General features: G+C 40.4%; 1 non-coding gene and 1 pseudogene across 1 annotated transcript; one reads left to right on the top strand and one right to left on the bottom strand.

Annotated features, from left to right (window-relative positions):
- Positions 1–784: 784 nt before the first annotated feature.
- Positions 785–27,016, bottom strand: part of LOC135714591 (uncharacterized) — a 54,915-nt pseudogene continuing 28,683 nt past the window's right edge.
- TRNAT-AGU (transfer RNA threonine (anticodon AGU)) lies at positions 22,126–22,199 on the top strand. The gene has a single exon. It is a non-coding gene; the product is annotated as a tRNA-Thr (tRNA).

Here is a 27,016-nt window from a genome sequence, read left to right on the forward strand (position 1 = left end):
GCAAGCATAGGGGCAAAGTCATTTTTTGGCCAAATTTGGTCGGCTGCCACTACTTCAAGGTGGTTCTGGAGTGGTAGGCTGCCAACATGATCGATTTTGTCCACAAGCTAATGAATCCTCGGAATTGCCTGGAATTTCGACCAATCGAAAAATACTGGGCAATTGCAAAGCAGCGACTTCGACGAAGCGGTGGGGCAGTCAAGGACATCCAGCAAATGCGGGCAAAAATGGAAGAAATGCGCTGATTCCGTGTCCGTTTCCACTGTGTGGGCGCTGATGGGCTCCATCAAGAGGAAGGTTCTAGATTTCGTTCGAAATGAAGAAATGGAACCATCTAATGCTGTAACTTTGAAGTTTCATCGTTGTAAGTTGGACACGGAACCGTCGATAAAGCCATCTTACGAAAAATTGACGAAAGTGGCAAAGCGTCGTGGACATTTGCAGGAAGCCTTCGGACCGTCACGGCTAGTAAAAGGTGGGTACAGTCCAGCGCACGAGAACAAACGCCAACTAATAAAATAGCCCTTTGGTATAGTATTGTACCACACAGGCTGCACTCATTCACGCACGGGGAACAAACGGACCAAACCTCGACGATCACGATTACTGGGAGCCAAGTACGGAGGGATTCGCATTCGTCAATCAGATATGCATACCAGTGGAATAACCGATTGGTCTACATGTCAAGATTCGACCTTGGCAGCACCAGAGCAAGTCACTGCGTGAACAGACAAAGCCTTCAAAAAGAAGAAAGTCATCACATACGATGGTCGCCAAACTGGAGCTAATTGGCAATGCGCCTCAGAGTAGAAGAAGACCGTAGGAGGGCCGAGCACGCAACGAGTTCATCCAGTGGCAGTAGACCATTCTGTTGCGGACGTGGTTTCGTAGCTGCCGAGAGAATCCACTGGTGAGAGCTGAAGTCTACGGAGGTGACACGCAGCGCATCGGGAGACGGCCATTCGTCCTGCATTCCACGCGATCGACGTTCCTAGTAGGACCGACAGAAACTCGGTGAGCACAATCCCGATAGTTTTACCGGCCTGCTTCAGCGGAGTCGAAGCCTTAGGCACACACTGGTTGCACTCGCTTTCACCCGCACCGTTCGTATCGAGGAGATCTCGTCCTAGTTGGATGCCCAAAACGGCTACTCACAACGGAAGTGAGACGTGTGACGGCCACGAAGCGTACCCCAGGCAGCGAACGGACATCGGCGTGAAGTGTAGAGCTGTGTTGTGTAGGCGCATCGATAACAGAAGTGGATCCGCGATTCGCGTCCACCCGGTCGGTACTCCTGAAGAAAATCATGTTCATTTGGAAAGAACAGTAGGTCAAGATGGGGGCGCAAAAGCGTGATAAAAAGAAGCAAGGATAGGGCAATTAGGAGAGAAGCATGTGGCAGAATATACTAAAATAAAAACTTGCCTGGTTTGATTATGTAATTTTTTTGCTGGCCGATCCGACCCAAGCTTTCCCATATAAGCGTAAATCGTATGCAACAAGTTTACAAATTCCAAAAGATTAGTTGACCGACCTTTATAAAAACCATGTTGATGATTTGAAATGCGATGCTTAACCTGGTTAAATATTTTCTGGTCAACAATTGCTTCAAACATTTTAGGAATGCATGACATAATTGCAATACTTCTATAGTTTTTAATGGCTAACCGTTATCCAGATTTAAATATTGGGACTAAAAATGATTTCCTGTGATTTTTTTTTTTTGGAAAATCACCTGTTTGACAAAACTAGTTGCTATTTTTTCAATAAAAATCGAGGTATTTCATCAGGATCAGGTCCTTTTCCGGCATCGAGACTTTCAAGAGTCATAAAAATTTCTTGAACAGTGATATTATTAACTGATACGTCATTTTCCCCTTCATGTAGGTAAGAAAAATAGTTCAAATCGAGAGCATTGCATGATGGGAATGTACATGACTTCATTTTTTCGTTCGCGAAGTTAAAAGCGTTTTGGGATCAGATTTTATATTGTTTTCTACTCTTGAATTGTAATTCTCATATGCAGACGAAATTATTGCCTCAAGTGCTTTGCAAATATCAACGTATTTTTCTAAATTTTGTGGAGTTTTAAACTTTTTATACGACTTGTGTGCTTTTGCTTCCTGTTTTTAATTTATCTGATTTCTTGTGTATACCACACCGGATATTTGGTGCTGATTATAACTCAAAAACAGCACTTCCCATCAAAGCGACGTCTGAGGCAAAGTTAAAGGAAAAAATAATTCCTTGTCAGAAAAAATATACACTGTAAAATATTAAAAAAAAATGGGTAAAAATGCCAAAACAATGTTTAAACCTGAATAACAAAAATAACCCTTTCCAATGTTTAATGAATATTTTTCAGTCTAAAACATCGTTTTCAGTGCAAAATTTTACAAAAAAGTTATGAAGAGCTTTGAGTTTGTTGGTTTATTTTCTTTTAATTCCGTTATAATTGCTTATCTTTTTAAAGATGCGCGTATTTTGTCTACTACTTGGTTTCATCAGTGCTAAGTTCTCAACACCACACACTTAGAAATAACTACTTTTACACGAGACGTAATCCATATAGGACGTAAATCATGGAACGTAATCCATCGTTTCATATAAAATTAAGTGTTCTCAAACCAAAACATACGCAAGTCGACGAAGAGAACGTTTGATTGAGTTTATTTTCTCGTTTCTTTTAACTAATTCTTATATCAAAAAGGCCGCTTACATGTGTCGGTCTCAGGGAACCGAAGTTTACATGACATTTTCGTAGTGTGCACTGAAGAATCCATCTTTTATCTACGAGTTATATACAAATCAATAGGTACTAAAATCAGCAGGTATCCACTGCCATGTCACAATTTACCAACAGGTATATTGATACGGCTATATATTCACTATTTCAGTTCGTGCATTTTTATTGCGATGCTTATAAATTTAATCACTAATACGCTTTTGCATTGCTAAGGAACCATCCATTTCTCAGCATACCACAAAGTTCATCACATCAATTACCTGTTGTCATAGCTCTCCTGTCAGATTATTTTAACACATGTATTGCTTCTCGCGACTGTTATAAAGGTCGAGTCATATTTGCAGCAATAATCACCGATAATAATACTAATCTTGATCAAATTACTTCAAACGAGGAATGTGCGCTCAAACGTGGAACATGCATGTGATTGCGACAGCAAGACCATTCGAAACCGGTGCTCAATTGAGTCTCTTTTCAGAGCCAACCCAAGGTGTGGTGAACCTCTCTACGGAGCTAATCTCAAGGATGCTGATTAAATTAAATGTTCGTTTTTATTGACGCTTTGCCTTTTGTGCGAAATTTTCTCAGAACCTTGCGACTCTGCTGACGGATGATTGGCTGCAGAGTCTGACCTAAGCCAAGACAGAAAACTTCAATGAACTGGTAAGCATGCGGATGCATTTTTGCTCGCCGCCGAAGCACTGTTGGAATGATTTATGACTTTTCAGTGCTACCTGATGGTCAACACGGGAAGCTGTATGAGAGATAGCTGATCGAACAGCCGACAGACGACCGTTTTCTGCCTGGGACAACGAGACTGGCATTCGTTGAGAACCGTAATCGATGTGGATCAATTTAAAAATTCTTGGATTGCCATCTAGCGATGCTGTGTGGCGGGGTCCATCCATTGGACAGGGTGGATTGCAGTAATCCATGAAAATTAAATTCTACTAGCAGAGCTGTGAATCTTTCCGATGACAGCAACCTTGATTCAGAGGATTGAGGGGATGGGAGCATAGCTAATGGCCTGCTGCGATGTCTTTTGCCTGGAGCAACATTGTTTGTTAATGCTTCGTTATTCATTCAGTTTTCCCCTGTTGAAAAAAAAAAATTATGGTGCATAAAATGTTTTATCAAACAAATCTACGATAGTGCCCCATAAATCAGCGATCAATGCACTTGTGTGAGCTGCACTGCTTTTACATAGGAGGACAATTGCCAGCATAAATAGAGGATATGTGAATATGCATCCAGGTTCGGTGAATCCACTCAGCCGTCGTTGTGAGCCATTAGAAATGCGCATATAAACATTAGATTTATCTCCTCTGTCAACCTGGTCGGCGGTGGTGATTGATGGAGGCTCACCGATTACGACTAGATATGTATATCGCACTGGATTGTTGGAACCGGAGTAGGCAGGTTGGCTTCATCCCGTTTTACAGACTTAGGCACGAGCAAGTAGCTGTTAGGTTTGCTGAAAAACTTTTACTTAATCGCAACTGTCGTTAAAGGGGAAGAAATTGAGCGCTCTTTGTCCACCCTCCTCACGGTGATAAATGAACGTCATTAGCACACAAGGGCACAGAAAGTGCAAGTCGCAATTCTCTACGGTAGAAATATTTGCACCGAGATTGTGGGAAAACCGTACACCGTTGAATTGTTTATGTCCCAATGCATCCGGATATTATAAGCAATATTAATCTTTTCCACCCTTGAACGCATATGAGGATCTCATGACTGTCATAATTGCAATCCGTAACGAAAGTGAGTCACCGTTCTTATGCACGGACACGACGATATGAAAACAACAGATCCAAGTTGTCACTGACTGGTCGTGGGTTTGTTTATGAAGAGCTGTAAAAATGTGTAAGGTAATATCACGCTTGCTTTGACGAGCTGCGAAAGAGCGGAATTCACAACCTACTCAAACCAAGCTTTGTCAGAACAAAACTCACGTCACACCGAGAAAGAATTACGGTACGGTGTTATTAAAGAGTGCCATTTAAATTGTCACATAATTGTCATCATTAAAAAGCTTGAACCGCACCCGATTAGCCAACATCGTCCGCTAATGGTTAGTTCTTTAATCGCTCATCATTAGTCTCGACTCCATCTCATTCCATTCCCATCTCCCTGGAGCATCTTCGGCAGAAACCCAATCGAACCAGCAACGACGCGTAAGAAACTATCTACAGGCACTTAATTGGTATGGCTTACAACATCAACAACTCGACGATTGGCGGCCAATCGCAGGCGAGCTTTATAGTTGCGAAATTGTCTAATGAGGAACATTATCTAGGAACCCTTTTCGCTATAGCGCCACCGGCTAATTAAGCTGAAAATTTAATCGCTTCTTCCTGGCTCGGATCTCCATCGTGCTCTTGCTCTCCCTGCTCCGAGCTGGTGAGCGATAATCTACGAGGTTGCGCTTTCTCACCATGCTCCATCGAATCGACTAGCGCCACTGGCTCAGATATTAAAACTGGTTTTCACTCCAGATGATGGTTTAAGGTGACTTTTACTTTCCGTGGAAAATTGTAAATGGTGATCGAAATGAGTCAAGATTATCTTGGGCGAGCAGTGGGTGTGAAATTTCTCCGTGGGCAGTAAAAGCTCAATACCTCACTGCACAGTAGGGTGGACCAAGATAACACTTTTTTCTGGAAAGCTGGAGGCTCACCCTCCAAATGATAGCCAAGGATGTTACAAACAAAATTTTGTGTGGTAATAGCCATAGTTGAACAAACATTTCTAATGCAACGTAATTTAGAGCAACCCATCCATGTTATATTGGGGCCTCCCTGTGCGCAGTCGGGAAATGCGCAGCTGTAAAGCAAGACCAAGTTGGAGTTCGTTTCCCGGTAAGGTCTAGGAATTTTTGGGGTTGGAAAATTTCTCGGCTTCCCTGGGTGTAGATAGAGTATGATTGTACTTTTTTTCCTTGATTTGTTTGCCGTCGATCTTGTTTTCCGTGCTGAGTGCAAATGCTATCGACGCCAGGGAGGCAGCTCCCACACCTGGACCCTAACTTCTTCTAGCTTCCCGTGGAATTCGCTATCACTGGAATTTTCTTTCGATTTCTGAAGCCTTTATCGTTTCCTCTGGAAATGTGATTTGATTTTTATCAAGAAAGTTGCTTTAAATTTTCACAAGAAGTTTCTCAATATTTTTCTTGGAAGTTCCCCGAATGCTTTCCGGACTTTTCTTCAAACTTTACCCCAGAAGAGCTTCTTTCTTTATTTTCTGGAATTTTGTTTGACTTCCAGTTACCTACCATCATTGCATTTGCATTGCGACGAGGCGTTCCTCAGAGGTGTATGTGTGAATTTTAGAGGAGATTTCCAACCCGAAAAATGCCTAGACCGAACTCGGAATCGAATTTAGCCGCTCTATAGCTGCTCCTTCACCGACTGAGCTAAGAGAGAAAATAATAAGATGATGTAATGTCGGCCTAAATGTCCCTAATTTGGGCCCATACATAAATTCAACAATCGACTAAATTTTCAATAGTGAACAAAAATATACATTAGTACCGTCCCAATGACGCGTTTATGTAGATAAAATTGATAAATTGCAGATTTCTAGCGATGGGCCCAATCTTAGATCCATAGGCCAATATTAGAGCCATTTCCCCTATATATATATTTTTTTAATTATTGCTCAAAGAACATGTGAAAAGTTTGTTTTATAATACTACGATAAGAGGAGGAGAATATACTCAAGAAGGAGTGCTTAGGATAACGGAGTGTATGAGTGTAGCATATGTATAAAGGGACCCAAAATATCAATTTCAGAGATGATTTAATAAAATAGTGTTAACCATTAATAGATTCTCGTAAGTAAAAGGGAATTCAAGGAAATTATAAACTTTCCCGCCATAGAATGGTCCACCAGTACAATATTGCAAAGTGATACATAATGCATATGCAACATTCCCAACAAGCAACATAGCTGTGATGCAACCTGAAATCCCCTCATCGACAACAAACCATTTAAGGCGACTTGAATTAATCGCCTACAAATAGTGGCTAATTGAGTGACTGTTGTCGCGAATCAATCATCGCTAAACCATGGGCATTAGAGTCGGGTTCGGCTCGGGTGTAGCGCGATAGATTGCAACATCAACCGCAGCACATGTTCCTCAAACGACTTCGGATTGGTCCTGCTCCTGGCTACCTCTCTCGCCACCAAACCGTGTGCATTGGTCGTCGACTAGCAGCCTATCATGTTCTCTAACGCTAATACAAAATTTATTTCCACCGCCATATCCTTCGAATGCATTCGTTTGTTGCTTATACCTACCTAGTTGAGAAGGTACCAGCAAACTGCCTTTTGAGCAAGTGGCTTCGGCGAAATATGGGGAGAGTATTATTTGCAATAAATTTCCGAGCGAGCTTTTTGCAGTTTGAATTTGCATACAGATTCGATTTTATACTTGCATACTGAACTCGGCCTGGTCTACCTCTATTGGCACAAAGGCTGTTGTGCCGAACGCGTTCTTCTCGGATGCATTCCATAAATATTCAAGCAGGTCTTAAAATTGCAACCTACAAGTTTGAGCTAAACGACGAACAACGTTTGTCGCACCATCGGCCTTAGTTTCCGAACAAGTAGCATCTCTTCACTCTATTTCTGAAAGCTTCTCGTCTTCCTACCTCTACGTACATCCCTGCGTTTCTGTCCAAGGCTGTTCGGATGCAGGAAATGAACAGTTTTCCTACTGCACATTCATCTCATCCCATACGCAATACAACGCAATTTATGAACATGAAGACATCATCCATCCCGAGCCGAAGGTTGACATTCAATGCATTTCACCCCGTGTAGCATTTCTTTCGATGCAGAGTTCAGCTGATTTATTTGCGTGGAGATTACCATTGAAGCGACCGCGCGCGCCAGGTCCATCGTCCAAGTTGGCTACGGGCGAGTTGCTTATTGGACGTTGACGCGGGTTAACCAGAAGCGACGAGTTTCTTTAACTTCCGGAGTCCACGACGTCGTTGGTGACATCGTTATAACAGCAAATGAACAATGTTGATTGTCACCATCGTAAAACTGGTTGCCGAGATTTTTATGACTGAGGCCGTTAAACGTTGCCTCGGAAACTGGTGAATATAAATTCTACGACTCGCTCATTCTCAATGGATCCTGAAAGAAGATTCCATGATTTTGCAATAAATTTAGTCATTTAGTCTTTTCCTCTTAACCAGACGTGACACTCAAATAATTTGAGAGAAAGTTTCCTGGTCAGATGTCAATCGAAGTATGCCTCGATAGGTCAGCTGTCGCTCGCGTGCTACTACGAATGCATTCAAGCCCTCTTCGACTAGCATGGCATGCTACGATGCTCTCGTGCGAACGAGAAATGCCCAAAACGGAACCCGGACCTTCCTGATGGCTACAGTTGTAGCACGCCCTAATAAAAATTGTATGGTTAATTTGCTTAACGACGTGTTCTGGGTATCATCCAAACCATTTATGGAATAGTTCAATGATTTGGGTTATCGTTCGTTTATGGTTATTTTTTATTAGGGCGCTGTTCATTGTGTTTCCGGTTCACGAGGTATTTGGGTTCGGTGCGGGAGGTTCAATCGAACGAACGCCACTGACACGTATTCGAAGCGTTTCCTTCTCTCTACACTGACAGGTGTCGAGTGCCAATTTGTTGGAAAACAATGCACCAGAATTCCACTCATTTCCCCTCCCTCCCTCCACCTCCCTTTGAGCTCATCCACGCAACGGCACATCAGGAATGGAACGGATCGAAAGAAAATAAACGCCAAAAACAAAACTGGCAAGCGGAACGAAACTGCGGAGTGCCCCGGCAGTCAGTGTGGCGTCATTTGGACAAAACAAATAACGAAAATAATCGAATGAAAATCAAACTTTGAGACAACAACGGAACGAGATGAGCTTTTGGATGAAACAGAGCGATAATGAAAGGGATGAAAAAGCAATTGGGACAATTGTCAAACTGATATTTCGAACGGAAAATTGGGTTTCGATTTCTGCACTGGGTCGAGCAATCAACTCAGATATGGGTCCCCAGTGGTCAATGGGAATGAGTGCACAAGTTTGTTATTTTGTTGTCACATAAAATTGAAGTTCACTGGTCCGTGATATTTGTCAAGGGATGCTGGTTTTACTCATGCATAGTTTTTATTCACTTTCATTGGAGTCCTTTGCGGGCACCTCTTTTTCATGGCTATTTCAATCAGGGTTAAGATCTAATTTCCGTCATACTAAGGGATACCTCAAGGGGTAGGTCACTCCGCACACCAATCTTGGGCCATATTTTTTGTCAGTATGCCGCAAGTGTGCTGCAGGTGTGCCGATTGTGCCGGTCATAGGGCAAGCTTTTATTGTCTGTAAAATACCCAGCACGGCAACCCGGTATTTCTGACACCTTGAATGTGTCGCAAGCATAAATGAGGATGACGCGGTAAGTGGCGGGTGTGCGAAATTTTGGTATTTTGTGGATAATAAAAGTCCTGTGGTTTATTATGCCTTCAAAGGCACACTAGAAACCTAGTCTTTCGTGATGTGATAATCAACGATCTATCAGCGACCGGAAAGAGTTGGAACCGGTGGGAAACATTGTAGGAGACCGACTATAGAGGATGATGAATAGACTTCTGTAATTTGTTTTGTATGAGTTGCAGCATTATTTGAATTAAGGGTACTCATGGGGTCTGAATAACTGCCTCTTTCTCATGAGCTCACTCTAGAACTTACATTTGTATTTAAATCTATAAGTGAACTGCTGATCTGAGTTCCTCTGGTATATTCAATTAGAGGATGTTTCTTAATATACAGTCAAACAGCACATAATGTTGTGAAGAAATTCAATGACAGTTGTCCAGCAGTGCTCCCATTCTATTTACAACAATCCAATGCCTATGAGATTGTACCGAAGTTATTCCAAAGGTGTGCCGATGAGTGTGCTCAAGCTGTTTCGAATTTAATTTCGGCACAATGTGTTGAATGACTTACCCCTTGGGATACCTGTACTTTGCCACTCTTTTTCGAACGAGTTTGGACAAAAACTGGAACCTTTCTATCAAAGATGGATTAATATTCCTTGCAAGAATTCAAGATAGCTGAGTAAGAAAAGCAATTTCCTTGTAAAAACGTACGTTTGTGGATTTTAATTCGGTTTTCTCAGCAATTGTGCGTGATAGAAAACATATATCTTCATATATGGATTCAGCTTGTTTCATTCTGTATAACTGTATAACTTTTAAAGTGGGAAACATACATGGAGGATGGCAGAGCAGACAAAACATTTTTTTTTATGAAAATACATATTTTTTAAATTTAAACTGGGTTTTCTCAACAATTTTGCAAGCTAGAAAAAATCTACCATAATAAATAGATTGAGCTGCGACAATTCTTTAAAATTTGAGCCTTATTTTCAAAGGGTGGTGCATAAATTCAAGATGATGGAGCAGGCAAAACTAACTAATTCCCAACAATTGCACGTGATAGAAAAAAATCTACCGGATGGATTCAGCTAGGTCCATTCTATAAAGTCCAAGGCAACCTGGATAAATAATAAAACATATTGCTAAAATTCAAACAATTTGAATCTTTCAAAAAATTTAAAATTGCGTCTTCGAAATTTATAAAAAAAAATGTAGCTCTGAAAAGGCACTTCTGATCGAAATGACTTCTTCTTCTTCTTCTCCTTCTTCGCATTTCAAGCTTATTGCATATCGCATATTAGCTTATTGCGTGCTCTCAACTTAGTGTTCTAGATGCACTTCCACAGTTATTAATTGAGAGCTTTCGATGCCTGTACCATTTTTGCATTGGTATAATTGTGTCCAGTGTGCAAGTCCAATCATACTTCTATGCCCAGGGACGTCGAGAAATTTTCCAACCCGAAATATTCCTAGACCGGACCGGGAATCGAACCCAGCCACCTCCAGCATGGTCTTGCTTTGTAGCTGCGCCTTTACCGACTGAGCTAAGGGAGGCCCGTATGAGACAAAATTGTTGTGAAAAATAATGTTGTGTGGGAAAAATATACAAACAAATATTTTATGTAATTTCAAGAATAATTCCACAAAAATATTAAAACCCAAATATCTAAAAAAATACATACTATTGAAAGATTTCGGGCAAGACATTTGGGGTTTAATTTTTTTAGCATCTGTACCTAAAATAAATAAAGAAAAACATTGTTTGTTTATTTTTTATTAAATATTTATTTTTATTAGATATTAGAACCAGTCCAGCAGATTTTTTTTTAATTTCCATTTTATACCTTCTGTCATATCATAAGGGTCATCCATAAATGACGATGCAATTTTCTTACCAATTTTAGACCTTCCCCTCCCCCTTCGTGGCGTTTTTTCTATACCTTATGCATGGTCCGTTACAAATGTTGAAACCCCCTCTCCATTACTCCTCAGATTCTACGTAACTTATGGATGTTCCCTAACTTTTGTTTTGGTTCTTAATTTCGGATCGTCGTTGGCTTGCGGAAAGTGAATTTTCAGGTGTAGGTATGAAAGAAGTGAAAAATCATTATCGGCATCAAGAATTCACTGAAAAAGAAACGATTTATCTGCCGCTTATGCTCTCCGAAAAAAATAAATCGCTGTTGCTTTTCTCGCGAAAACTGCTGTGAGCCTATAATATTCTCTCGCTTCTCACATTCTCATCTATTTCTCCTAGCAGGTAAAAAATTACGTTTCTCTTCTCAAGTAGGCGAAAATTTCGATCTCTGAATTTTTGCCTGAACCTGTTCAATACAATTGAATGCCCACGAATCGTATTGTTATATTATCCAGAACAATTTTTTAAAAACACATGATTTTAGATCATAAACTAAACGGCGCCGGTGGGGTAGTGGTAAGCGTTATTACCTCTCACCCCAGCAGGTCTGGGTTCAATCCCAGTCGGCGCTGCCGGGATGTTCTGAGGCATAACATCTCTGATCACGCCTTCCTTTGGAAGGGAAGTAAAGCCGTTGGTTCATGAGTTGATGGGTCGATAGGTAGGGTTCAAGTGTGGGAGCTGCCTTCCTGGCGTCGGTAGCATTGGTGCTCAGCACGGTAAACAAGATCGACGGAAAACAAACCAAAGGAAACAAAAAAATATCATAAACTAAATGGTAAAGCTAGATTAATTTAAAATCTAGACGCACTGCTTTTTTTTATAGTGGTCTTAGTGGTCGATACTCGAATGTTTTGACAGCAGATTGTTTGGTAAGCTCTCCTCCTTCAGTGGTAAAAGTTTTGTTACGGTTCATTAAGATTTAAAAGAGTTGTGGCAGATGAAATCCGACAAAAAAAATTAGACAACCACGTTGAAAGTCCAATGTGGTCAGGTTCCAAAATTGCGAAATCATGGAATTCGGCTAAATCTACCGTTTGCAGTGTTCTCAAATGTTTCCGTGGGAGGAAAACTATTGTTTGGAAGGATCACAGTAAGCGACGTAGCGGAACTTACGATCGGCAACTGCATTGGAAGGTATTGAGAACAATTAAAGCAAACCCAGGACTCTCTCATGGTGACATTGCCGTAAAATACGTAGCTCCAACAAAAGCACCGCCCGGAGGATCCGTCTACGCGAAGGCTATAGTTCTTATCGTGCCTGCCAGCTAGCAATGTGCGATCTTGGATCGAAACACAAAAGATCGATTTTTTTGGTTCGATTAATCGATTTTTTAATCGATCTCAAAAACGACAAAAATCGATTGGAACGATACTTTTCATTCAATTTTTGTTTGGATCCAATTTTTTGTTTTTTTTATATTTTTTGTCTTCACCTTTGCACATCACTTGCTTTGAACATGGATTTTGCAAACAACCAATGTTACAGTTCAGTAGAAACATTCACTTCTTATTTGTAATCCTATATGTGGAGATTCGCGGAAGTATTATGAGACGATTTGGCAACGTGATTTGTTATGTTTACACAAGCTGCCAACACTTGCCGTGGAGAAAATTGTTCCAGCTTTGTGCGTGACTTCAATGTTGTATACGATACGAGTTAGTTTGTTAACGTTGTTACGTTACAATTTTTGAAAAAGTTTTGCCTTGACCGCAGTCATGGAAGTGTAACGAAGTGTAACAATGTGAGACTTTTCCGGTTTCCGAACAACGCTGAACATCGCAAAAAATTACCAGTGTTTTGCGGAATACCATCGGATTTTCCCTAGTGGATTATATGCGTTTGTGTAGTGTATGTTACAGTGGTAGTTATTTGGAGATATCTAGTTAAAACTTAATGCTTCTGCCAGTACCGCTTCATACACACGCAATTGTATTTAGCTAAGAATTTAGATATATTTCAAAAAAAAAACAGTGTACAGTATTGTTTATATTAGCCAAACTGAAAAATCAATAAAAAATATCCATTCACAATGTATCATATAATTGTTAATTATTCTCGAAACTCTCTTAAGTTAACATACGCGTTTAAATGCTATATTTTGTTTATTTATAAACGTTTCGTTTGAATTAATTTCACCCCGATTACAATACTTTTCAACTTAATAAGAAATCCTCTAAATATTTTCTTATCAGAATGCTCGTTTGGCTCGCATTATGACAGTTCTTGCTGCTCGATTGGCTCAAAATGTCCGCTTCCGCGAATCTCTATATCAGGCATAACATTTAATAACGGCACAAAAGCATTTGTAAACAAACTTTCTAAGGCCCTTTACACGCGAACCAAAGTACGCCCACGCAAACCAATACCACTTTCGGAAAGGTGATAGTTGCCTCTATCCGATGATGTTGTCGGTTTGCGTGGGCGTACTTTGGTTTGCGTGTAAAGGGCCTTAGAAAGTTTGTTTACAAATGCTTTTGTGCCGTTATCAAATGTTATGCCTGATATATAGGATTACTACTTCTTATGACATATTTCAGGTTCATCAGTCCTCTGCTATGTCAGAACTGAATCGTCATGTGAAATGTCAAAATTCTTGAATCAGCCTGTTTATGCCTTGTTCAGACTGAGTAGTTATAACATGTTTTAACGGTTTTCAAATAATTGCAACACAGAAACCACCATCAAGATAGCACTACAACATGTTATAACTCTGTAATCTGAACGTACTATTACCCACGTTATGTCGATACTTTTCAAGCATGGGAAATAATCCGTAGTGAATATCCCCATATATACCGCATTGCTCGAGACTATTTATCAAGAATGGAAACAAGTGTTCCGTCAAAGAGGCTATTCCCTAAACTGGTGAAACCACACAGAATCGATATCGGCTCAATGCAAAACGCATGGCTCTATTAGCTTTCTTGGGATCCCTCTTGAATGAGTTTTGGGATATCTGAATTAAGTACTTTCCGTACTTACCTGCTTTTACACTCCGACCATCTAATCGTTTTGTGTCATATGTTAATCTTTCGTTTTTTATATCGTTCATTTAATACCCATGAAACGAATATTAAAGTCTGTTAAATCACTCACCTAATCAAGTATCCTGAGCAAAAACTTCCACATGTCAAATGTGGAGTTATTCCGGGTTTCCGGAGGGCTTCCGTCCAAAACTTGGTCATAATCTTTAGCAGTGATCTTTCCTTTCATGGCAATGATTGGTCCAACTGAAAGCCATGATATGGCACCCCATACCATAACTGAGCCTCCTCCGTGCTTTACAATCGCTAACGAGCACAAAAGTGCTGGCGAACATCTCCAGAGCTGACGTCCACAGTCATTTTGTTCATTAAAGAGTTGTTATTGTGCTCTTGCTACACCTTACATGAATACAAGAGAGAGAGAGAGACTTTTATTGGTCTACAACCAGAATTTAAAGACCTAACCTCCCCATCCACTGCTAGTAGTCAATGGTCCATTTCAAGACATCAGATAGTTCGAATTGTCGAATGGCATTGTGATGCGAAAATACAATTTTCCTTTTACATGTTATCCTGGGGCATCTGCTGGTTCCAGAATGAGCTCCCCAATGTCATTGTTTTGTGCAAAAATGCGATTCCAGTGGCTCCGGAAAGACCATTGTGGTCAATGTTTCATTTTAAGTATATAGAAAGGATATTCATAAAAATCCATGAAGAAAGAGCTGTTGCACGGCATGTTTTTGAGTAAAAACGCAATTGTCCTCTGCTACAAGTTCCCCCGGGGTATCCTAGTGGTTCCGAGAGCAGCCAATGTAGTCAATGATTCACTTTAAGTTTGTAGGAAGAATATTCATAAAAATCCATGAAGAAAGAGCTGTCGCACGGCATGTACTGGTGTAAAAACGCAATTGACCCCTGCTACAGGATCCTTCGGGGGTATCCCGTGATTCCAAGAGCGGCCAATGTGGTTAATGATTCATTTGAAGTTTATGGAAACCCTATTCATGAAAAACCATGAAGAATGAGCTGTCGCACGGCATGTTTTGGTATAAAAATGCAAATGTCCCCTGCTCCATGTTCCCCCGGGGGCATACCGGAAGTTCCAAGAGTAGCCAATGTGGTCAATGATGCATTTAAAGTTTATCGAAAGTCTATTGACGAAAAACCATAAATGGGGGAGGTAGCTCATCGATTCTTCCGGTTCGCCTCCTAGCATCGTGCTATAAGGTACCAGGCGATAACCAGGGTAGTTGATCGATAGCTCGATGACGTCATTTCGTTGGCGTCTGCAATGGGAAATTCTCATAGCAGGCGTTGACGATGGGACGTTGTCGAGTTGTTGAATAGCAACTATCGTGGTAACTCACCGATTACCTGTCGATCTGCCAAATTTGGAAAAACGTCTGCATTGAATTGTCTCATATAATAATATTCCGCCCACTATATCACAAGAAATTGCGAGTAGCAGAGAGGAATGGAGATAAGTTAAGCATTGGGTACAGGACCAAGTCTCCCCTGGGTAGTGCCAGAAGATGAGCGCAATAGAATCATCAAGTTGCCATAAGGCACGGAATGAGACTATTGCATGGCTGGGTAGTCAAAGTCTTCCATTCGTTAGTCATTTCAGGTGGATTAGAACAGGTTTAGGATTAGGGTGGGCGTTGGCCAGATTTGGATTTTTCAGATATAATTTTAAATAGGACCTCGATTATTTAATACACTAGTAACCTCAACTTCTCTCACAATGTTTCATTGTGACTAATCAACACTCAATGGGTAAAATATCAAATTTGCGGTAAATTTGAAAAAAAAGGTAACTTGGCGTGTAGAGCGCACTGCCCACTGGACGATTCTGAAGCCTGACCAAGTGAGTGGGTTACGGGTTCATTTGATTGTACGTCATTTCCAAGTTATATATAGATACATTCATACCATTGGCATTTTGTATTTGAGATAAGACAGAGACAGGATGCGGAGGGCCTGCTTAGGGGGAGCGTAACCCATGTGATGGCTTCCATTTATTAAATAGTTCAGATATGCTGGAAATGATAGGTTCATGGTGAGAAAATGTACCATATGGTGCCCGTTCACTGATCAAAATTAGATTCAAATCGTCAGGCCCTGCCCTGTAATAAGAGAATTGACGATGATTTGTCAAGTTTCATTTTGCATTTGCATATAATTGTAAGTTTAGGTTTACTTTTGTAATTGTAAGATAGATAGTTTGCCTAAATTGAAACATTGAGTTGTATAAACTTGACGAATCATACCTCTAAAATAGTAGTAGGGGCTTATTACTGATGTCACTTCACGGTGAAAATTTGTCACTTGTCGTCACGGTGAAGCGATTCCCATTTGATTTGCACGGCAATCACGGCTCTTATTATGAGTATCACTTCCTTATCACCGTGTAGTGACACCTGTAATAAGACCCGTAGTTACAGTGCCGCATTATCTAACAACCACTGCCTGCAACTAATGTTGAGGGGTCGGCAGGGCTGATCACGGATCAAAACTAACATAACTCTAACACTGAAATGATCCCGAAACTAACGCTCATTCATTGCACTTTGAGTCATAAAGTAGTTTTATTTATTTTCCTACTAATCTATCTACACACTTAGTTTTTTCTACCGAGCTCGGATGTGCGGGTCTCGGCGGGAAGGAGGTTTCGCTGAGATCTCGGCGGGAGTGACATTTGATTGCTGAGTCTCGGATAATGCCTTTTCTAATAATCTGCCTACGTTTCTTTTCTTTGTTATCTACTTTATCCCCTTTTTATTTTTCTGCTCTTCTTTCCTCTTCTCTTCTTTTGTTTTGTTTGTTTACATATAACTAATACTAATACCTCCTTGTTTTCTCTCTAATTTGTCTACTATGTCCCACCATCACGATGAGAGATGAGCTACCGTACATGGTACACGCTCATATACACTCCCAAAATAGTATGCCGCAAGTAAGTATATCACAGAGGCAACTAAAGATCCAGAAACGCCGATAACGCTGAAGATAATGAGCTGTGGTGATTTATATGACTATATAGTATTATTTATTTATACTAACCTAAACACAACAAACGATCACTAACCAAAATAATAGACTTATCTTTTTTCAACAGGTGTAATTTCGTTTAGTTCTGTTTCTCTCTTTTCAGCAAAACAACTGCAAAAAAACCTCTATAACTCTTCTCCATTCTTTTAATCTCCTACTATCCCCTATAAATGTATCGAAAACTAGTGGGACTGTCTGTGCAAACAGAAACAGACCTGCTAGTGGAAGAAGGTCGTTATAACTCGTTTTTGGATTTGAGAGATCGTCGGTTACAGTGGCCTGCTTACTGAGCAGGAAAACGCGGTCCCAGGTCCTTACATATCAAAGAGATTTATGGTAAAATCGCTTGTGTATCGTGTATTTTGCGAAACTCGTTGTTGTCGTTGGTTCCGGGTTTGAATGGATACACAAATTTGAGCAACGGTATTATGTGATATGAGGGGCTCGGTGGCCTTAGAGCAACCGTTTTTGCTTACTGAGCAGAACATCATGAGCCTAATCTCAGGCCCATCCACATTCAAGATTCGTCAATCCTTTTATTTGTTAATATGACTACATGGTAATAACAGCAACTCGGTGATTAAAAAGGTGCTCGTCTGCCTAGTGGCAAACGTTTTTGCTTACTGAGCAGAAGACCGTGGGTTTAGTCCCAAGCTCCTTCGCGTTATATGATCGTTAGGACATCAATTCAGCTTATCGTTTACCAAAACGAACCCTGCTGCAAACCCAACCCTCTTATCCAACATCCCAGTGATTCCTCGTGGAAGTGCAGAGGTGTTCTCGGCTTCCATCAAAACGAGTGTCATGTCAACACAATCCTTCCCATTCCTTTCTTGACCTGTGTTCGGGCGCGGCCGGCGCTGGTATTGCCTAATTTAAGATCCCCAGTTTTTACACATTGAGGATGATTGCTAGTCCCAATTGGTTCTCTGTGTAATTACAGCTGATCTGGCAATAACAGAGTAGCAACCGTGGGCGGTCAATCAAGCTCAAGCTCAAGCTCTATTGACGAAAAACCATAAAGAAAGAGCTGTCGCACGGCATGTTTTGAGTGATTAAATGATCTGCCTGCATTCAGAACCCTCCACTAGAATCGATTCCAGGGAAATGGTCATATCTCGCTTGAGTATTGGCCGATTTTAGTTCTTGGCATATGATTCGTCTAAGAAATGGTTCTTCTTTCTTTCTAACAGTGATGAAAAAGTTCGCGAAAACTCACTATGACTCGCGAACTTTTCCCTTGGTGAACTTCGTGAAATATCGCGAACTTTTCCAACACTGCTTTCTAAATATATATATTTTAACCCAGCATCATGTATAAAATCTCATCTAAAATTTAGGAAGTTAGACAAGTCCTGCGGAAACCCAGAATATCTCAGGTATCGGGTGACCAGGATTATTTTCGTCGCTACAACATTAGTTTTCCAGTCAAATGCTCTTAAAATCGGATCATATTTGACGAATTTACAACACTGCAAAGTTGACCAAAAATGCTACATTAAATTATTAGCTACAACTTTTGGTAATAAATCAAATCTGTATCTCTTATGCATCAAGAACTAGAGCGGGCAGAACTTGTTACTGTTTTTCAGTGAATGTAAAATACATTCACTGAAAAACAGTAGTGGCTTCTGTTCGCTCTGGTTCGTCATACATAAGAGATATGGATTTGACTTGTTAACAACAGTTGTAGCTAATAACAAAACCTACAAAAGCTCCATACATTATTTTGCGGAATGCTGTTAAAGAAAAAAGTTAGAGGCAAATGAATGTACATGAATGCACGAAACGAAGGCAAATGATCTTCCATGCCTGATCATCACACTAAATGACTATTATAAGTAAAATGTCATAACAAGATAGCTTATGTAACGTAATATTAAATTTAGACTGAACTTGGCGTTAACCTGCACAAACTTTCCTATGATACGTTATTTATGAAACATTTTTGAAACATTTTGAAAAATGAATCGATTCATAAGATTGATTTAAAAAGATCGATTCAAAATGATTGATTAAATCGGTGAATCGATTATTTTCAAAAGATGAATCGATTCACTAAGATCAATTCTTGCTTCAAGATTGCCCAATGCTACTGCCAGCAGCTAAACCGGACAATGAAACAGAACCGAATGGCCAAAACACGCGCTCGGAAGTTATATAAAGAGGATCTCACGAGGAACCCAGGATGCATACTGACGGACGACGAAACGTATGTAAAGATGGTCCCATGATTGCAGCCTCGCCCTGAAAATGTTTTATGTGGTCACGGCTCAAGGGGATGTCTATGATTAGACACTGAAGAAGTTTGCAAGTAGTAAACGAAATACATATCTGTTATAGTTCAAAGTGACAGTGAAAGTGAAAGTGATACAAAAGTAGTAGAATTAAAAGGAAATATCGACAAAAAAGGTATACAATTATTCTACTAAAACGCTCATCAATCAATTTAGAGAATAAATATTACATTTTTGGAAATAATTGATTTTATAACAACGCTATTAAATCAATTAAAAATTAAAATCAATCATTTACAATGATTCTTATAAAGTGAATATCTCTTCACGAATATTGGGGACTCCCCTAGTGAGTTTAATTTTGATATTCAATTTGTAAAGAATAATTGGCCCGGTCTCAGCATGATCCGCTGGTCTGGCACCGTGGATTGTTTCTTTTGGAATCCCTTGTATTTTATTCCGTGTTTCGCCGGCAATTTCCTTCCGTAGCGTAGATCGTCTGTGGTCAGATCTAACATGATTCCGCATTTTCCGGATTATTCTTGTTTTCCGTAGGAAATAATTCTCGAATATTGCAGTGTGGTTAGGGCTCCATACCATGAAACTTATATAAATCGTATAGAATCAGTTCAAACACAGTTTTTGTTATTTGCTTTTAGGAAACTAGGCTGGACCCCTTCCTTTTTATGAGTCTTGTTACATGTTGATAAACATTGAAACACTAAAGAAACGAAGAGAGATTTTCATGATTTCCTTTGTTGATATCTCACTACGCGTAAATTCAGAAAAAAATATTAGCAAGCTTAAATTTTTACGCAAGTTAAGAACTCGAAATGTATTTCAACTTTAGCATGTAAAGCAACAGCACTATTGTAAAACGTTCTACACTGATTGACGACAAATAAACAAATAATCTGTTGAAAAATCTCGGATAAGCCAAAACTTCAATTTTGCAGGATTCAAAAGCCGAATTAATGAAAAAAATGCGAATTATTGACCATAATAATCAATTATTTAATGTTGTATGCAAATTGGAGAAGATCGAGTCTGACTTTTTTCAGTTTGGCATGGAAATGCTTTTAGTTCTGGTTCTGAATGAAAATCTTCGCTTTTCCCACATATTCCATATCAAGTTCCGTAGGGTTCGCTATATTTATCAGATTCATGCAATTATAGATTAAAAAATCATTATCACCTTCACTCAGTAGCTCATAACAGGTGCAGATAAATTCTTTCTGTCCGCCGACAATTAATTATAACCACGGGAATTGAGATAGACGCCAATGCATCGGGGAAACACCAACGAACGCCAACAATGGTGGCGGCGCTATGCACTGGGCTCCCATATATTGCATCAATTTATTTCCTCAGCGCTGTGCAACATTTTACCTCCACCGAATAGATGCATGTGCATCGTACCCTTTTGGTGTCGCCCGCTGAATGCTTGCTGCAGCCGGGGATGCTCTACTGAACTGCTTCACGCGGTCACATGCGAGACTAATAAATAAGCGGAAAATTGGTGTCAACGGAGTAATTTCTCTTCTCGGTTTTCCCGGCCAGCATTCTATTTCTGCCGTTCATGCTGATTCGGCAACCACCGCCAACTCCGGAAGCGCTGGTCTGTTGGCCTTCTGTGACCTTACTTTTCGGTATTGTGAGAATTTGGGGTCAACCGTATGCTACCACATGACCTACGTAAAGTGGGTTGCGATGATTTGCTATTACTTTGGATACTAATGCAGGATACTGTTACTGTTGTGAACGGAATTAAATTTCAATTCACCTACCATCCACTCGGACTCTAGCGGAAAGATGTGGAGTAGATGGAAAATTTAATTAAAACACTAAAGGTACAAACCGAAGAAATGACCTGCCCCAGGCTAGTTATGGAGGTTCAACAGTTCAAAGCTGAAGGATTGTGATGATTGAAATTCCCATCCGTTAGAGTATCATTCCACTTCAACATCACATCGAACAGACAAAGCAGAGACAGAACAAATCGATCTAATTTCCTTGCAAATAAAATTTCCTTTCCTCTTCCGATTGCATTTTCCGATCGGGCTGTGCGCTGTGACTGGGACTGGGCGGTTGCATTGATTGATATTCACCCCGATTGAAGTCTGATGACCAACAAGAAGAAGCATTTAGCAAAGGATAATAATTTTCATCCGTTCCAAGTGCCGCCCTCTTGAGATGGCCGGAACAATAAAAGGCATGATGAAGGAGCATGGACATTGCTCAACAAAGCTGATTATTCATTTGTGTTTGCAATTTGATTGCGGACTTAATAGCCCAAGAATCGGGTGTACCTACAGTATACTCTGCTGAGCCTCTTACGGTGGAGCCGGTAATCGCAGCGAGAAGTCAACGAGAAGATGAAATTGACATCACGGGCATCAAGCGGCTGCTACCCGGTATGGACTAATACTAAACCCTTAAGCTGATTAGCTTTATCGATTGAGTCGTTGTAGATTGTTGGGATGTTTACTCAACGGCATTCGTTATCAAACTTACGTACGAACGAGTTAAGTAAAATCCAGCGGGAATGAAGCCTGCCGTTCAAATTTTCGTCATCTTGCCTTTTCTTTTGTTCCATTTGCAGGTGGACATTTCAGTCATGACCAGGTTTTGGCACTTCTTTTATCGTGCAGCTTCAATAAAGGATTGCATTTATGTCGGGTGCTTGCCTAATGTTGCTTATCTATGAATGAACTCAGAAATTAAATTTATCTTGACAGTTCCTCGCCAGTCATACAACACGGCGCCGTGGCTTAGTTGGTTAAAGCGCCTGTCTAGTAAACAGGAGATCGTGAGTTCGAATCTCGCCGGAGCCTTGCTGAGCGTTTTTTTTTTATTTCACACTCAAGTTCTTTCTTTGAACCTATCTCACCTTGATATTGAAACCCAGTCGCTTGAAGAGCGCCGGCAAAATTCCGGAGCGGAGGCAAGGAAATTAAGACGTAGTTGAACGCAGATATAAATATTTCCACCTTCAAGGCGATCTCATGTTTATTTTCATATTGCTTTCCTCACCTCTGCTGGCGTTTTTCGAAACACAAACAAGGAAATAAATCAACGAGAACCTCTCGCGAACGCCCAAGTTTGTTGTAAAGCATGAATGTAAGAAAACGGAAAAACATTCACCTCTTCCCCTTCACTTCAATTGACTGGTTCTGCTACCTACTTTCTTGTTAATATACAAACTAAAATAATCTCATTTACGCTCACACTCCGCGAGCGCGCTTTCTAGAGCTCAGAGGGTTCAATGTTTTTTTTTTCTTTCAGCCAAGCGACACAAACCAGAACACGCCAATTTCGATTGACTGACTACGGGGAATGAATGCGAATCGAAACACTACGGAGAGCAGTCAAGGAGCATAAAGCAGATCAGTGTGAACGAGGGCACTCGCAGTGCATCAAGGGGTAAAAAGGTAATATTTTTATTTCACTTCTTCAAGGTCGTACAGGTAGGGCTCGGTATATTGGTTTTGCATTGCTCGCATGAAGCAGGGTACCGAACAGGGTAGAGCAATAAATTATGGCCACCTGGCCGCCGCCAACATGCTTGTTGCGAGCAAAACAGCATTGACTGACTGAAGTGGAGGAGTGTGCGAGTTTCCTTTCACGTTGGTAGACGGTACGAGACGAGAAGAGTTCGATGCTCGTGGTCGGTAGGTTCTCCTCAAGGACGCCTGACGTGATCTACGATGATCAGAGCGAACCGGCTTTGCACTCGCATTGCAGTGTGCAGTGTGCATCGCATAGTGGGCCAGGGTTGCAATTCAGCGGGGCAACTCCTAAACGAAGCATTTTCGTGGCATGGTGTCTCGAGCTAAGTATATCGATATAATGTGGACCATCTATTGATAGCTCACTTGAAAATAAACTTTATATTGTTCATGCAAATTGTTAAAACTAACGTTTAATATGTATTATTATGTTCCCATATTTATGTTCTGTGGAACTGTCTAAAACATAGAGCTTTTTGTAGATTATAAAAGACAGATAAAAAATAAATCGAACGAGTGGTTCTCAACACGTGATTTCAACAGAATCTGTAGCTTTGGGCCAAGATCCTACCTACCGTATGCGTGATAATGTTTGCACCATTAAGCAATGTCAAAATTAAAAAAATTCTCAAAATTTTTGTTTTCGAGTTTTTTTATTTATTTAAAGGGAGGATGTTTTTCAGAGTCTAAAACTATGATAATCATCGATCGAGTTTCCACTTGCTGCAATTATGGCCTCCACACGCTATCGGAATGCACAGCAGGTTCTAAAAATATACACCGTTCGAAAAATTCATGTAAATTTCTGCGAGATATAGCGCACATAAAATTAACGCTAGATTTGGCATAAATTTACGCGATATTTCGATAATGATAATTTACGCAAGCTTGTAAACGATTTCGCTGTTTATGCCAAGTATAGCTTTAATTAAACGAAGGGAGATTTTACGCGATAGTTAAAATTCAGATTTTTTGTCTGTGTAGTCTGGATCCATTTCTCTCCAGGTACGGGTCAATGTTTGTCTGAGGCTTGCTGTACTCGGGTGGGGCTTAGAACAGGCCTTCGCCTTCATGACGCGCCATATTGAGTAATCCAGCGGTTTAAGATCGAGGCTGGATGCCGGCCACATATCCTTCGCCCAGAACGGAAGATGTTCCTGCAACCACTTCTGAGTGCGGTTCGAGGTGTGGTACGGAGCCCCATCTTGTTGAAATTCAACATTTGGCTTCGGACCGTACTGTTCTTTGATCCACGGAAGAACATACTTACTTAAAATCCCGAAGTAGACCTCCGTGTTGACCTTGTGGCCTTCTGGAATGAATACCGGGTCCATTTTTTTTTACCATCGGAAGCTACCAATCCAAACACCATAACGCTAGCAGGATGCTTGGTCAGATACACGTTCTTGTGCTCGTCAGCCACGTCTTTTACCGGAAGAGAACTAATACACCGGTCGGTTCTGGAATTTGATACTGGATCGACGGTAACATGTTCTCGTCGGTGAGCAGGATTACCGGATTTTTTCGCTTAAGGAAGTTCAAGATTTGCTTGCATCGTTCGACTCGTAGCACCCGGATGCGGTTGGTAATCATGTGAGTTTTTTTCCGTGCCCTCGACTTCGCCCCGTAATCTTCCTTTACGATCTTCCGTGCCGTAAAGTCACTGATACCGTGTTCCTTTTCCGTTCTTTTCTCGGTCTAAAACCGTTTGGACGGTCCACCGGGACACTCCCACGACAATTGAAATGTCTTTTTGTGACATTTGCGCGTGGGACAAATCAAGAATACGCTGCTATTTCATCATGGTGCAACTTTCAAACTAAGAAATCATTTTATTTTATACACAGTCTACTACGGTATGAGCTATAGGTTACGTGCATGCAAAGAAAACCAAGGCATTGTATGCACAGGTGAAACGGGAACCTTATTTGTACGATGGTGATGGTGCAAACATTATCACGCATACGGTAAATAACCATTTGGCTCACCATCTTACATCAATATTTTATATGGTATGGTAAAGATGGCTCTATTATTGTGTGCAACAGGAGCTAATCTAAATGATGTAAAAATGGTATTGAAAGCAATCTGGGTGAAAAATATATGCCAAGATTGAAAATGAAGACATCGCAATAAATGATGTAAAAGTAGTTAACATGTTTGAAAATCCACGCTTCACTTATAATAAGTTTAGTGTTGCAATTGAAGTCGATGTCGATACGTATAAATGTTTGTTATGTGCAAAACTGTAAATGTAGGGTTTGTTCGGTGCTCGATAGTTCCCGCGATTAATGTATTGAGATGCTTCAAATGTGGAGAATTTGGGCACAAGAACATGGATTGCAAAAATTGTAAGAGATGCTCTAGGTGCAGCCAAGAACACAAAACGTCAAAGTGTACGTCAACTGCATTGAAATGTATTAATTGTTTGAAAATGAATAAAGAACGTAAAATGAACTTGGACGTCAACCATGCCGCATTTAGCTTTGAATGTTTGCTCTATAAAATACCTTTTGATCAGAATAAAAGCAGCTTGCGTTTCAATAACTAGCAGCCAAGTTCCAGGAATGTGAATCAATTCGATTTTTTGTATTTGAATATTGCGGGGTTGTCAACAAACTACGTAGCATTACGTCAGATTGTTTAGGAAAAACTTCCTCTTTTAGTTTTCGTATCTAAAACTCATATTATAGAAACTGAAGCTTTTGATCAGTATAGTATTCCGGGATATATTGTTGCTGCTTGTTTATCACATTCTAGACACACTGGTGGTGTTGCTATTTATGTCAAAGAATCAGTTCAATTCAACCTTCGTACCAACGAAGTTATTGATGGCAACTGGTTCTTGGGCATTACAGTTGTACGTGGCATAAAGATGGGTAATTATGGTGTCTTGTATTCTCCCAGTTCTAGTAACCAGCGTTATGTTGAAGTATTAGAGAACTGGCTCGAGACTTTCCTTGATTCTAGTAAATTAAATATATTGGCTGGTGATTTTAATATTAATTGGCGTGATAACCATAATTCGAATCATTTGAAGCATTTAGCTGTTTTACATTACGATTATAATCATGAATTTGCCGGATAGCCCTTTCAGAATGGTCGTTCACGACTTACAAATTATCGACAATGTTCCTACCATGAATATAGGCTTCATTCTTGATCCAGGACGATAGAGGGACAGTGAGGAAACTGCTGTTTATACTTAGTGTATCAAACAATTTGGCTGTGTTTGCAGTTGCTAAACGTCTACACGTCTTTGAATTGTAGATCCCGCTTTCTCTCTGGTTTCAATCGAATCGACAGTGCGAGATTCTGTCGCTCCATGTCGGGAAGACTTTCATCGAATACAGCAAGCCCAACAGATCTAAACTGATGCAGCCTTGAGATGAGACGAAGATCGGTTTGAGGTGCTAATACAGGACGAGTAGCTGTAAACCATGCTTCTACGTTTGTCGATGTTACAAACGTGCAAATATCTAGAAACCCTGAAGCATCCTGCGTTCAAGTTTGAATTGTGTCCTAAATAACCATACTTTGATGCTATAGATGGCTTTCGACATCCATCTAGCAGCATGCATTGGTCCAGGCTGTCTGAATTGCACACTTTTAGTAATAGTACCACCAAGGAAGATAATTGTTAGTTCAAGCAGTTGCAGGTAATCATCGCGAGGTTAACCGGTCTGTAAGAGGTCAGAAAGTAATAAATCAAACTTTTGATCCTTTTAAATGTCTCTTACAGCAATTTTGTTATTCGCAAAAGCAGTGATTTCTGCCCGGCGGACTGCATTCAACATAGAAGGATATGTTTTTGGGATTACGTATTTGGATTTGGTGGTGTTGGGCCACTGCTGTTGAAACTGCTTGAAAATTTTTATTTCAGGACCTGTAGATGGTCCCATTATAGAGTGGAAGACTGATTCGAGAATCAACTCCAGAATATGATGTCTACACGGTAGCCAAATCAAATGTCTCTCCAACATCTGTTCGATCAATGTTTCAGCTCTGGTTTTACATCCTGTGAAGTATGATATTCAGTTGCTCTGATTGTATTTAAAATAATTTGAGCATCATACCAGTATTTACAGCGGTTGTGTCAAAGCACATAGCTTTAACCTTATCCAAAACACGCCATTTTGTTA

This window comes from Ochlerotatus camptorhynchus, unplaced genomic scaffold (genome assembly GCF_037179485.1).
Source record: "Ochlerotatus camptorhynchus isolate MF236.1 unplaced genomic scaffold, CSIRO-AGI_Acam_v1.1 ptg000045l, whole genome shotgun sequence".
NCBI lineage: Eukaryota > Metazoa > Arthropoda > Insecta > Diptera > Culicidae > Ochlerotatus > Ochlerotatus camptorhynchus.